Raw genomic sequence first — 13,904 nt, forward strand, 5'->3', positions numbered from 1 at the left:
GTGGCCACCGTCCGCCCTTAGAACTCGAAGTGTAGCAATATGTCCAATATGGCAATGCTGTACAATACAATAGCGTCTGGAGGAAGTACGAACTTCTTATATGGGTGTTACAGTGCCATATCCGCTCGCCCCCTAATAGTAAACATCAGGCAATGTAAACATAAAATTGTGAAATTAAGCCCATCCCATGCTCTATTGCTTAGATCACATTTCGAGGGTGTTCTAGTTATCGGTCTGTTGGAACATCAAAGACATGTCGCTGCGCTTCCTAACCCACCAGTACCAGCAAAAATTTCCAGAAACAATTCTGCAAAACAGCTCGTGGCTTCGTCAAGTTCAGTTTACACTTGAGAGTTTCCTCTCTCTATAATGGCCACTGGCTACCGGCCCCAGGCCATAAGGGACTCGCTGCTGAACATCAGGCGCCATCCAACAAGCTGGTGGTGGCGAGGCACTATGGGCATATTTATCAATTTACCAAGTTTTGTAAACTCGAATCGCAAATAAATGGAATAATGTCTAACATTAGCAACGTATCGTTTGCTTTGGGTTTAATAGAAGGCAGCAGAGGCAGGTCTAAACCTTCGTGTTGCATGTGGGGCGAGTGATTTTGGGAAAAACATTTCAAAAACGAATTTTCTTGTTAGTAGATAATAAATGTATGTTCTGGGACACTAAGACAATTTTAAGAAAATAACAAATATCGTTCGTTAACGCCCACAATATTTGCTATTTTCATAAAATTTCCTTAATCCCCAGAACATACACTTATTATCTACTATCCCTTTTACCTAATAATAATATAATATAATACAATAATAATTATAACAAAAAATACTTACTATACATACATTTTCCATAGGTGAATATAATGTAATAAAATATAACAAATTAAATATATTAGAGATTTAACTATTATTTTCAAAACAATTGTTAAAAAAGCATTTTAAAAAAAAAAATTTCTTAGTCGCAAGAATTGTCCTATTTTTTACTTTTGTGAAAAACGTGTTTTTTACAATTATTTTCAAAAACAATTTTTAAGAAAGCATTTTTTACAACTTTTTCTTAGCCCCAAAAATTGTCCTATTTTTGACTATTGTGAAAAACGTGTGTTTTAAAATTATCTTGAAGAATAAGTATCTAAAACTATTTACTTCCTGCTTTAGTAGCCATAAGATTATTATGAGTTGTTGTTTGTAAATGTGTTTTGAAGGAAGACTTATTTACAGTTCTACCACATTCAGAAACGTAAGAAAAATACTTTACTTTCCTTTCATCTACCTAATTTCAGCTACTTTTTGAAAATAATTTTTATGAATGTAAGTAAATTAATTAAAATGTATTAGTTACAAAAGTAAATTATATTAAAAATTAAATGGACAGCAAAAAATGGACAACAATAAGAAAATAAATAATATGAATTAGTCAAAAAAGTACATTACTTTAAAAACCACATTGGGAATGTAAGTAATTAATTAAAATGTATTACTTAACAAAAGTAAATAATTAAAATGAATTAGTTAACGAAATTAAGTTATATAAAAATTTTCAGTTTTTATTTTTTATATCTTTATTAAAATGTTCAGAAATGTATATAAACATGAAGTTAACATTTTTTTTAATTTTTTAAGTTTTTCATTCATTTATATAGAAGTAAATATTAATAACTAAAAGTTTTGAGTAAGTATCCTTTGTCATGCATCATATGTTAGACTTTTTTTACCATACATAAATACATAAGCAAGTGTATCATTTGGAATTTTATCATTAAAAGTTGCAAAAAGCTACATAGTTGTTTTTTATGTACCTACAACATTCTTTATACATGTCATATTGATTACATAAATTGGATAATTATTTATAAAACTAAATGGACTAATATCAATATCCGATTTTAGTCAAGCAATTCTTATAAAATCAAGAAATGCATACTATGCTTCAAGAAAATTATTTGGTGGATTAATATTACACATTTCGTGAGGAAAAACTTCATTTCTACCATTTTTTAAATATATAATTTGTAGTTTAACATGATCAAATAATGATGAATCAACAAATTGATTATTTTTACGATTTGTCTGAAATGCAACAAATACAAAATATAGCATATCCAATTCTGTAGTGTTATAGTAATTTGGTATATCTAGTTCAAAACTGTTTTTACTAGATAAACCAGCAATTTCTTTTGTTTGAAGTTCATAAAAAGAAATACGAATTTTAGGATTTTTTAAAATATTTTCATGTTTTACAAGTTCATAATTTGGTTCATATTTAACATCAGTTACACGAATTTCCTTCTTTAGGTAATTTATCCTTTATTTCAATTCCAGCATCATTTGTATCAGACCAATGTAGAATTAGATCTCCAGAAGATGAACTACATGTAAAAATTACAGTTAAGTCTCATTCAAACATAATTTCTTTATAATCTTTAAAAAAATCCACCAAGTAATGATAATGGATAAAGTAGTTTATTTGTTTTACTATTTATTTGTTCTGTATTAAGAATATGTCCTTCTAAACTTATTTTGTCAGTAACAGATGAAGTTAAATCTAATGAAACTGTTGATGAAATAAAGGGATGTTCATTTCTAGATAAAATATTATTTCCTTTGTTTATTGTTACAATGTCAAATAATTTAGTTACGTAATTATCGATTAATTTTTTGTTTGATTTTCCATCACAAGTTGGATAATCAGTACCATCATGTCCAATAATACTAAAATTCATGTGTAATCGAGCATGATTTGGATGTAGCCAACCATCACCAATATTTATTTCAATTTCTGTTTCTTTGTTAGGGAAATTCAAATTATTTTAATTTCTTCACTAACAGGAAATGAGTAAAAGTGATAACTTTCAATTTTATTCGTGACGCAGTCTAATATTGTTTTAGTAATTATTTACTAAGGAAAAAAATTAAGATGTTTTTAAAATAACTGTTACAGTAGCACCATTAAAGTCAATTAAATTATCATTATCATCAGTTATAGTAACTGCTATATCTTGAATTGTATTAAAAATAGGAACATGTACAGGATATTTTGGTTCGTAAATTATAGTCCACCAAATTCTGCATTCTTTAAATAAAGCAATAATATTACTTTCTTTACGAAAATAATCATTATGTTTTATACAGGGTGTTACAAAAAGGTACGGCCAAACTTTCAGGAAACATTCCTCACACACAAATAAAGAAAATATGTTATGTGGACATGCATCTGGAAATGCTTAATTTCCATGTTAGAGCTCATTTTAGTTTCTTCAGTATGTACTGTACTTACTCGATTCACCACCTGATGGCCCAATTGAAGGAAGCTAATGTTGACTTCGGTGCTTGTGTTGACATGCGACTCATTGCTCTACAGTACTAGCATCAAGCACATCAGTACGTAGCATCAACAGGTTAGTGTTCATCACGAATGTGGTTTTGCAGTCAGTGTAATGTTTACAAATGCGGAGTTGGCAGATGCCCATTTGATGTATGGATTAGCACGGGGCAATAGCCGTGGCGCGGTACATTTGTATTGAGACAGATTTGCAGAACGAAGGTGTCCCGACGGGAAGACGTTCGAAGCAATTGATCGGCGTCTTAGGGAGCACGGAACATTCCAGCCCATGACTCACGACTGGGGAAGACCTAGAACGTCGATGACACCTGCAATGGATGAGGCAACTCTTTGTGCAGTTGACGATAACCCTAATGTCAGCGTCAGAGAAGTTGCTGCTGTACAAGGTAACATTGACCACGTCACTGTATGGAGAGTGCTACGAGAGAACCAGTTGTTTCCATACCATGTACAGCGTGTGCAGGCACTATCAGCAGCTGATTGGCCTCCATGGGTACACTTCTGCGAATGGTTCATCCAACAATGTGTCAACCCTCATTTCACTGCAAATGTTCTCTTTACGGATGAGGCTTCATTCCAATGTGATCAAATTGTAAATTTTCACAATTGGGCTGACGAGAATCCGCACGCAATTGTGCAATCACGTCATCAACACAGATTTTCTGTGAATGTTTCGGCAGGCATTGTTGGTGATGTCTCGATTGGGCCACATGTTCTTCCACCTATGCTCAATGGAGCACGTTATCATGATTTCATATGGGATACTCTACCTGTGCTGCTAGAACATGTGCCTTTACAAGTACGACACAACATGTGGTTCATGCACAATGGAGCTCCTGCACATTTCAGTCAAACTGTTCGTACGCTTCTCAACAACAGATTCGGTGACCGATGGATTGGTAGAGGCGGACCAATTCCATGGCCTCCACGATCTCCTGACCTCAACCCTCTTGACTTTCATTTATGGGGGCATTTGAAAGCTCTTGTCTACGCAACCACGGTACCAAATGTAGAGACTCTTCGTGCTCGTATTGTGGATGGCTGTGATACAATACGCCATTCTCCAGGGCTGCATCAGCGCATCAGGGATTCCATGCAATGGAGGGTGGGTGCATGTATCCTCGCTAACGGAGTACATTTTGAACATTTCCTGTAACAAAGTGTTTGAAGTCACGCTGGTATGTTCTGTTGCTGTGTGTTTCCATTCCATGATTAATGTGATTTGAAGAGAAGTAATAAAATGAGCTCTAACATGGAAAGTATGCATTTCTGAACACATATCATATTTTCTTTCTTTGTGTGTGAGGAATGTTTCCTGAAAGTTTTGCCGTACCTTTTTGTAACACCCTATATACGTTCCATCAGCAAGGTTAAATTTAAATTCATTAAATCAAAAGGAATTATTTTAGGAACACCTTTAGCTACATCTTTTTCATTAGGTAAAACAACTTGATTATTAAAGCCAGGTAAATTTCCAATACTATCTTGTAAATCTATATCTAATTTTACATCAGTTTCAATAATAATTCTATTCAAAACTTCATCTGCTTTAATAAGTATATTACGTTTTTTAAATGTATAAATTTTTAGAAACTTTTAAAACTATATTAACCTACAAGAATTTCTATTGTTTCTCCATCGCAATAAAGTTTATTATATTTTGTTGTAATATTTGGTGTTAAAAATGTTGAATAAAAACCAACTAATGAAACATTAGTATAATTATCACAGTTATTTTTAAGTATACTAGATTTATCACTAAGTTGAAAAAGGCGTCTCATTCAATACTGAAAAATTATTAATATATATATAAAATTATTAAGTATTGAAAAAAAATAAGCAAAAAATATAAATAAATAAATAATTATTAAAAAATGAACAAAAAAGATTGGAAACCTAAAGTAAGAATTCCAGAAAATAACTTAAAAAACAAAAATGGTAAAGTTTTACGAAATTCTATAAGATATGCAATAATAGGATCACGTGGTTGTGGAAAAGCAACATTAATGATTGATAATTATATTTTAGCTCCAGGAAGGTTAAACTGGAATAAAATTAAACATGTGTACATTTATTCAAAAAGTTTAGAAGAACCAAAGTATTTTATTAAAATTTATTGAACAATGTAAATAAAATTAAGATAAAATTAGTAAACAAATTGTTAGTTTTATTGAAAATAACGAAGAAATTATCCCATTGGATGAATGTAAAGAAAATTCAGTTGTTGTATTTGATGATTTAGTTTTAGAATATCAAGATATTGTTAGAGATTATTTTACTGGAGGCATACACAAGGTATAGATTGATTTATTTAACTCAAATGTATTCAAAAATAACAAAACAGTTAGCTAGAGGCATTTTAAATTTTTGAAATATTTTTAGATCAGATGATACAAATTTAAATCATATTTATCGTAAATTAGTTGGTGGAGATTTAATGTTTGATAATTTTAAAGAAATATGTAGTAAATTTTGAAATGATTAATTTGGTTTTTTAACAATAGGTATGTCTAGAAAATTAAGGTAAATTTAGAAATAAAATACAATGTTTTTTAAAAACATAAACATTAAATAAAAACATTAACTGTAACATTAACTTTAACACTAAAAAAGCATAAACATAAACATATACATTAAACACAATTAATGTTTTTTCTTCCTTCATAAATGTGTGCAAAGTATGATGAAGAAGTTGTTAAAAAAGCTAATCAAAATAGAAAGAAAGCTGAAGAATTAAAAGAAAAATTTGAACTTTGGAAAAAGAAACCAACAACAGAATACGAAAAATATAAAAAGGAAGATCAACCTGTCATTGATGCTATTGAAAAAGTAAAACAAGGTATTGAAGGTTTAGGAGATAATGTTTTGAAAGCAACTGAAGAAAATAGAGAAGCGGAAAAACAAATGATTCCATATCGTCATCATATAGCAGATTTTAGAGATTTATCACCAATTAAAACATTAAAAGATTGCTCTGATGATATACCTGGAAAATATGATAATACATTAAGTGAAACCGAAATTAGTGATATATTTAATGAATATGAAGAAGAAAAGGAAAGTAAAACTATAAATGAAAATTAAAGTAAAAATGTAGACAAAACTAAATGTTAAAGTATATAAAGGAAAAAAGGCAAGGAAGTTGGAGGAAATTTAGGTATTCCTGTGGTAAAAAAATTATTGAATATTTAACAAAAAAGGAAGAAGGTAAAGGATTAATACAACATGAAGGTGGTTTTTTACCATTATTATTAGCTGCTTTACCATATTTAGAAACAATTGGTTGTTTAGCTGGTGGTTCTGCAGCAATTGGAAATGCAGTATTAAATAAAAAGAAAAATCATACAGAATTAGAAGAACAAAATAGACAAAACTTATAAATGGGAAAGAATGCTGTTGTTAATGGAAAAAAGAAAACAAAAAAATTCGAAAAAGTAATTGATATATATCCTAATGCATTAAGTGATTTTGATACAGAAAAACTCACTGAATAATTAAAAATTGTGGTGTATACATGATGGATGAATTGCCAAATAAACAATTTAAAATTGAATGTGGTATAGTAAATTTAGATACATCTGATAAACCTGGTACACATTGGATTTGTTATTATAAAAATAATGATAAAAATTAGTTTTTGATTCACTTGATGGTAATATACTAAAAAACGTAGTTAATTATTTAGGAAAAATGAATTATACTACAATACAGAATGAATATAAAATTTTAATGGAGTAATATGTCGTCATTTGTGTCTATTTGTTTTAAAATTTATTTGTGATAATTATAATTTTAATGATATTTTAGATTTAATAAATCGACATTTTTGTATATAAGATACTTAATACATCTACAGTAAATTTAGAAAATTTTGAAAGTATTGTTAAATAATTACAATCATTAATAGATCCAAAGATAACTAATGTAATTAAATATCTTTATGCTATTTTTAAAATAGTTAAAGGCAATATTGGTTTTAAAAATGGAAGACTTGTTAATGTAAATGATCCAATTGATGCAAAGGATGCTGTTACTGAACAATACATAGAAAACGAATATGTTAGATAACCTGAGTACACAAGCATTCTAACACAATTTTATAACTGTCAACAATGCTTAATTTAATGAAAAAATTAACAGAATCAACAAGATAACTACAACACTTTCAAAAATTTGTTTTCAAAAAAGGAAGCAGAAAAGCTTTTTCAGTGTTTTTCTCAAAAACAGATTTACTTCCATACTTAAATGAGTGAAGTAATCTTAAAGTGTATGGAAAATAATACTATTATAACAGGTGGTGAATAAAATATTTACAATTTTGGATGTGATTTCATACTTAAATGGATTATTGTAGTTGGTAAAAATATAAATAGAAATTTAAACATTGGTGATTTTTATATTACATTAAGTGTGATTGATAAGCTATATCAAATAAATGATAATAATTAATCAGTTATGGTACACAAATCAAATTTTATAACTGTAACATTGAAAGATACTGTTAAAACTGTTCCGGTAAATGTAAATATAATTGTATTTTGTGAAATAATTTAGAATTTAATAATTTTTTATCTAAATAAGTGTAAAATCATACTTCACAGATTATCATATTTATTGTAGCTCTTCAGGCTTTTCTGGCGAGATCTTGAGATGTGGAAAAATTGGGTCTACAGCTGGATGTTTGTGTCACTCTGGCACAATATTTCAGCCATGTAACTCGTTGCCTTCTTCAGGTGCTACCTGTGTCTCAGGTTTTAAAATTTTAATTAAATTAAATTTTCTGTAATGTTCAATATTCTTAAACCAACGATCTTTATAATCTTCTAAACGTATTTTGTTTTTAACAACAGATTTTTTGATTCCTTTAGTTTTCTTTTCTATTTTGTCACCAACATTATAAGCATACATCTCTTAAACCCCAAAATTCTTCCATTACTCTTCTATTACATTTATCTTTCATTTTACCAACAACTTTCTTGTTTACTTGTGTAATACCATATATATTATCTGTTGGATAATCACTTGTATCAAAGTAATCAATCATCGTTTTCATATATTCATAGAAATCTTCAGTTTTAATATTATGCATATAACTATCTGTATCTTGATAATATAAGTCAATATTTTCTTCACATTTAGGTTTCATAACTCTATAATGAAAATCATACATTAATTCTTGAGGTAAATCAAGCATACTTAATTCAACATAAATAGGTTTATTAAATATTCAAAAATGGCTCTGAGCACTATGGGACTTAACATTAATGGTCATCAGTCCCCTGGAACTTAGAACTACTTAAACCTAACTAACGTAAGGACAACACACAACACCCAGTCATCACGAGGCAGAGCAAATCCCTGACCCCACTGGGAATTGAACCCGGGAACCCAGGGCAAGTGAGAACGCTACCGCACGACCACGAGCTGCGGACTATTAAATATTATTTTAGTTTTTTTCGTAAGAATAGTGGCTAGATTTTCATTAAATATATTTCTGTCTTTAATGTTTGGTTTAACTACTAGTTTATCACATATTTTACTATTGAAACTAATTTTATATCTTGTCATTTTTTTATATTTACCATTGCTTTGGCAAATGCCAGAATTATTCATTAATTTACAGAAATACTTTTCAAAATCATTTGTGGCTTTAGTTCTTGACTGTGTATTTAGTTGTATATACTTTTTTGACGAATGATATTGTTTAAATTTTAAAATTTTACGTATATTTGTATGTTGCATTCGTAAAGATAAATATTGTTTAAGGTTTCTATAATGTACTACATAATTATGCTTGTTATCTAAAGTAGTTTTTAATTTCTTTCATTTGTACCAGGAACAAATTTTAAACCTTATATAAATTATTTAATTCTTTTGGATATTCTAAAACTACTTCAACCATTTTCAGAATTATTTGGAATTACATTTATCTTTTTACAATTATAATTATTTGGTTGTTCCCATTGAAATCCATCATATGGTAAATATTGGTTCATAGCATTATCCATATTAATTATTTGCATCATGATACATTATGTAATTTGATATTTCTTTATTTTTAAACTTTTTTGAATATTTTTATTTGCTTTTACATATCTTTTACAACATTGTGATATTCCACCTCTTATTCCATAATCATGGAATAATTCAAGTTTTCGATCGGTAATTTTTACCACTGCATCCCAAGATACACTGGGTGCTGTAAAATACCAAGAAGGATCTAGCTTATATGTATTTATACATGTTGTTCTAAAATTTTCAAAATCATCATTTAACGATAGTACATCTGTTTTAAGACATAAATCATGATGTTAACCAAGATTTTTTTATACTGAATTTTTCCCAAACTACTTTTGCATGTTCATAGTCTGCATCAGTTATGTTACAATAATTAATTTAGTATAAAATTTATCTTTTGTTGGTAATTTTGTTTCTTCAAATTTATTCCAAGAATTCATATAATCGTATGGATTAATACACTTTCTAATTACTAAATTAAATAATTTTTAATATATTTTATTTGATTTTTCTTTAAATGTGATGAAAGTTTATCAAGTGAAGAAGGCGTAAATCTAAATGTTTCAATAAATCTTATTTTAAAGTTTTGTATTTTTAGCAAAACAAATATTTTTATTTTCATTTTTTGGTATTAGTTCTATTTCTTAATCATGATAACCAAGTTCTTGTAAATAACGATTTGAATCATAACCAAATAAATTATGTAAATAAATAGCCCCAAAATCAGGTTGTTTTTGTTTTAAATTCCAATTATTACATAATGTAGCAATATATTTTCTAGTTTGATGATCATGATAATGAACGTTTTTATTAATTTTTGCATAATAACATTTACATAATGTACAAACTGTAGATGTGTTATATATTTTGTATTCATGAAATGTAAGTTTTTTCGTTTCTTCAATTTCAGAATACAGACTTCCAATTTATTCATCTTTTTGTTTCATACATTCTATAATTTTTTTATGACAATTTGGTCTTCCATAAACATCAGGATCTTTATAATTTCCACATATATATTAAATTTAATAACAAAATCCACTTGGTTCATGTTTTTGATATTTTATTGTATATGGTGATTCTGGATTTGGTTCACAATTACCCATTTTTAAAAGTTAACTTTCAAAATGAGCATAATTAACTAGTGGAAGTTTTTGTTTAATTTGATAATTTTTAAAATAAACCAATCGTTGTTCACTTGACATTTCAAATTTCATTGGTTTGTTAGTTAAACAATTTGGTGTATGGTTGTAGATTTTCTTTACTATTAAAATGTAATAAACATAAATCACAATGAAATTTTACTTCTATATGCCTAGTCGTTTTTCTTGATACAAGTCTAGATAAATTTTTTTATAACAATAATGTGAATTATTATCTTTCTTGTAATAAAGTAGATTTACATGTTTTTCTTTCCTACATTTTGTAATTTTTAATGGACAGGCTTGATAATTTTCTTCTTCTTCATCAAGTAAATGATACATTAATTATATTTTCTATTTTTGAATATGATCAGCAAATTCAATATTTTCAAGTCTTTTATCAAGAACAAGACCAACATTTTTATATTTTGTTATTCTTTCTGGATGTTCATTTCTAGGAAACAAAACTGCTTTTATAGACCATAAAAACATTTTTGATCATTATTTTTTGCATTAATACAAGATTTTTATATTTAACTTTATCTGGCAATGCAATATAAAATTATCCTCTTAGTGGAACATATTTATTAACTCCTAGTTGTAAACCAATATTTCTATTTAATGTGCATCCCAATTCTTGTGCTTGAAATTTTTTATAAAATGTGTCTCTTACCATATTTGAATTTTATATTAAAATAATTTTTGTTAAAATAATTCAGTTTGGTGTGTGTTGTCCAAATTCTTGAATTTTTTCATCTATTTCATCATTTTTTAGTATATATTCATATAATAAATCAAAATTTATCTTTACACTAAGATGTACCTTCAAATATTACTTAACAATTTAAAAATTTTTTGTTTTTGCTGCATTTAAGAAATGTTTAGGATCAATTATATCTATACATATTGTAGATTTATTGGTTGTAATCTATTTTCAAATGTTTTTCAACTAAGTAATTTTTAATTGTTTTTCTATCCCTTGTTTTTACAAATAAATATGAAGAAAATGGAAATATTCTTTTAATGGTTTATCTTATTTAATCGAAGAACATCATAAAAATTATAATATTGTACCTTTTTCCAAAGATTTTCTCTAATGTCATTTTTAACATTATTTCTATTATCTTAATGAGGTAACTAAATATTAACAATATTTTTATATTTTTTGCTTACTTCGGTTATGTAATATATTTATTTCTGCTTACTTGATATTTATTATTAGTTTGAATAATATTAGTATTTTTTCCAACAATATTTAGATGAGTACTAATAATATTTGAACTATTACTAATAATAAATCTAATTCAATTAGCTTTACATAAATTTGAATACCCTAATAAATTATTTATTTTAGAAAATTCACGAAGTCTTGCAACACTGAATTGTTGTAGTTGAGCAGCAGAGTAATTTCCATTTTACTCTTCTATTTCTTAAAAAAAAATTTTTAGATTTGTAAAAAATATTATTCTTTAGTAAAATTATAATTATTTAATAGATGAACGAGGATTATGATTTAATAAATAATTAATGAAAAAGGGAATTAGTTTATTATTTAGTTTAACAATCAATAAATTTTTAAACATTTAGTTTCTTATATAGTTTAATAAACATTTAGTTTATTATTTACTTTAACAGTCAGTTTGCTTTTCTATTTATTACAAAAATTTATTAGATTTTTATAATTATTTTTATTAATAAAATGATAATAATTTAATCTATGGATAAGTACTAGTATATAATAGATAATTAATCCTAAAGGATTATGATGTAATAATCCATAACATTAAGTCGTTGTTATTCTTAATATGTTCTGAGGTACATTTCTTACATTTATTATTATGTTTACTTTATGTGATTGATATATATAAAAACAATTTAAATCTTTAATTTCTTGCCAACTTCGACATTTCTTTGTTTCTTCAGTTGTAACTTCTTCATTACTCATTGTAGATTTAGATTTTTCTTCATTTTCCATTCTTGTATGTTCTTCACTTTGATTTCGTCTTAAATGTTCTTTAAAATAATATTTAGCAACACTTTTTCCGCATACACAAGGAATTCTATTTTTATTGTATTTTGGACATATTTATTTATACATGGTCTACATATAGTTCTATAACCATCTTTTGTTTTTTTTGTAATGTAAAATTATCATACGACTTCTCTGTATTGGAATATTTACAAAATTTAGTTTTAAGAGAACAATCTTGTTGCACTTGCTCCATTAATATAGAAAAGAATTTATTAGATTTGATAAAAGTAAATCTTGATAATGTCTTAAATTTTAATTGTAAATTACTCATATAAATAACTTTGAAAAATAAGAATCATCTGATTCATCAGGATCAATGTCAGATACGTAATACTGATTTCTAAATTGTTGAATTCTATCAAACAGAGGATCTAAACATCTTGTAGTTACTGGTAAAGAATCAAAAAATTCTTCGAATTTTTCATCTGATGTTTGTTCTTTAGTGGACAATTTTCTTTTTCCTTAAAGCATCTATCAATACATTCTTCATGGAAAATATGATTCAATTTGTTTTAACAAATTGATTATTATTTTCATCACTTAAACACATAGGACAATCAATATCCTTTTCACATACCTCAAATATTTCGTAAGTATTTTTTCTTTAGCTTGCATTTCCTTTTGGTTTTCAATTTATAAGAAATAATTATTAGATTTATAAAAAATAAAAATTAAATAATTTAGCTATAATTTCCAAATCAAATTATTTTTAAAAATCACATTGTGAACTCACTGTAAAGAAACTCATTATTTCTATTTTTAAGTTTGTTCATTGCTTATTTTTAAGATTCATTTGCCCTTTTCTAATTATTTCAATTTCCTAAGCATCAATTGATTTGTAATGTTTATATGGAAAAATATGCCTACATCCTTCTGAATCTGCTTAGTGTATTCATCTCTTGGTCTCCCTCTACGATTTTTACCCTCCACACTGGCCTCCAGTACTAAATTGGTGATCCCTTGATGCCTCAGAACATGTCCTACCAACCGTTCCCTTCTTCTGGTCAAGTTGTGCCACAAACTCCTCTCCTCCCCAATACTATTCAATACCTCCTCATTAGTTATGTGATCTTTGTATATAATCTTCAGCATTCTTCTGTAGCACCACATTTCGAAAACTTCTATTCTCATCTCGTCTAAAGTATTTATCGTCCATGTTTCACTTCCATACATGGCTTCTGAAACGACTTCCTGACACTTGATGGAGAACCTTTTTTAAGATTTACTTAGAGATTTTTCTATGTGGCTGCTTGAACCTCTCTAACAGAAATGCTAAAAATATGGCTCCCAGACAAACTGGAATCGCAAGCTAACACAGCCTTCGTTTGACAGATGACCACGTTACCTCAGAGCTAGTTAAG

Source organism: Schistocerca serialis, chromosome 10 (assembly GCF_023864345.2).
Source record: "Schistocerca serialis cubense isolate TAMUIC-IGC-003099 chromosome 10, iqSchSeri2.2, whole genome shotgun sequence".
In the NCBI taxonomy this organism is placed as follows: domain Eukaryota; kingdom Metazoa; phylum Arthropoda; class Insecta; order Orthoptera; family Acrididae; genus Schistocerca; species Schistocerca serialis.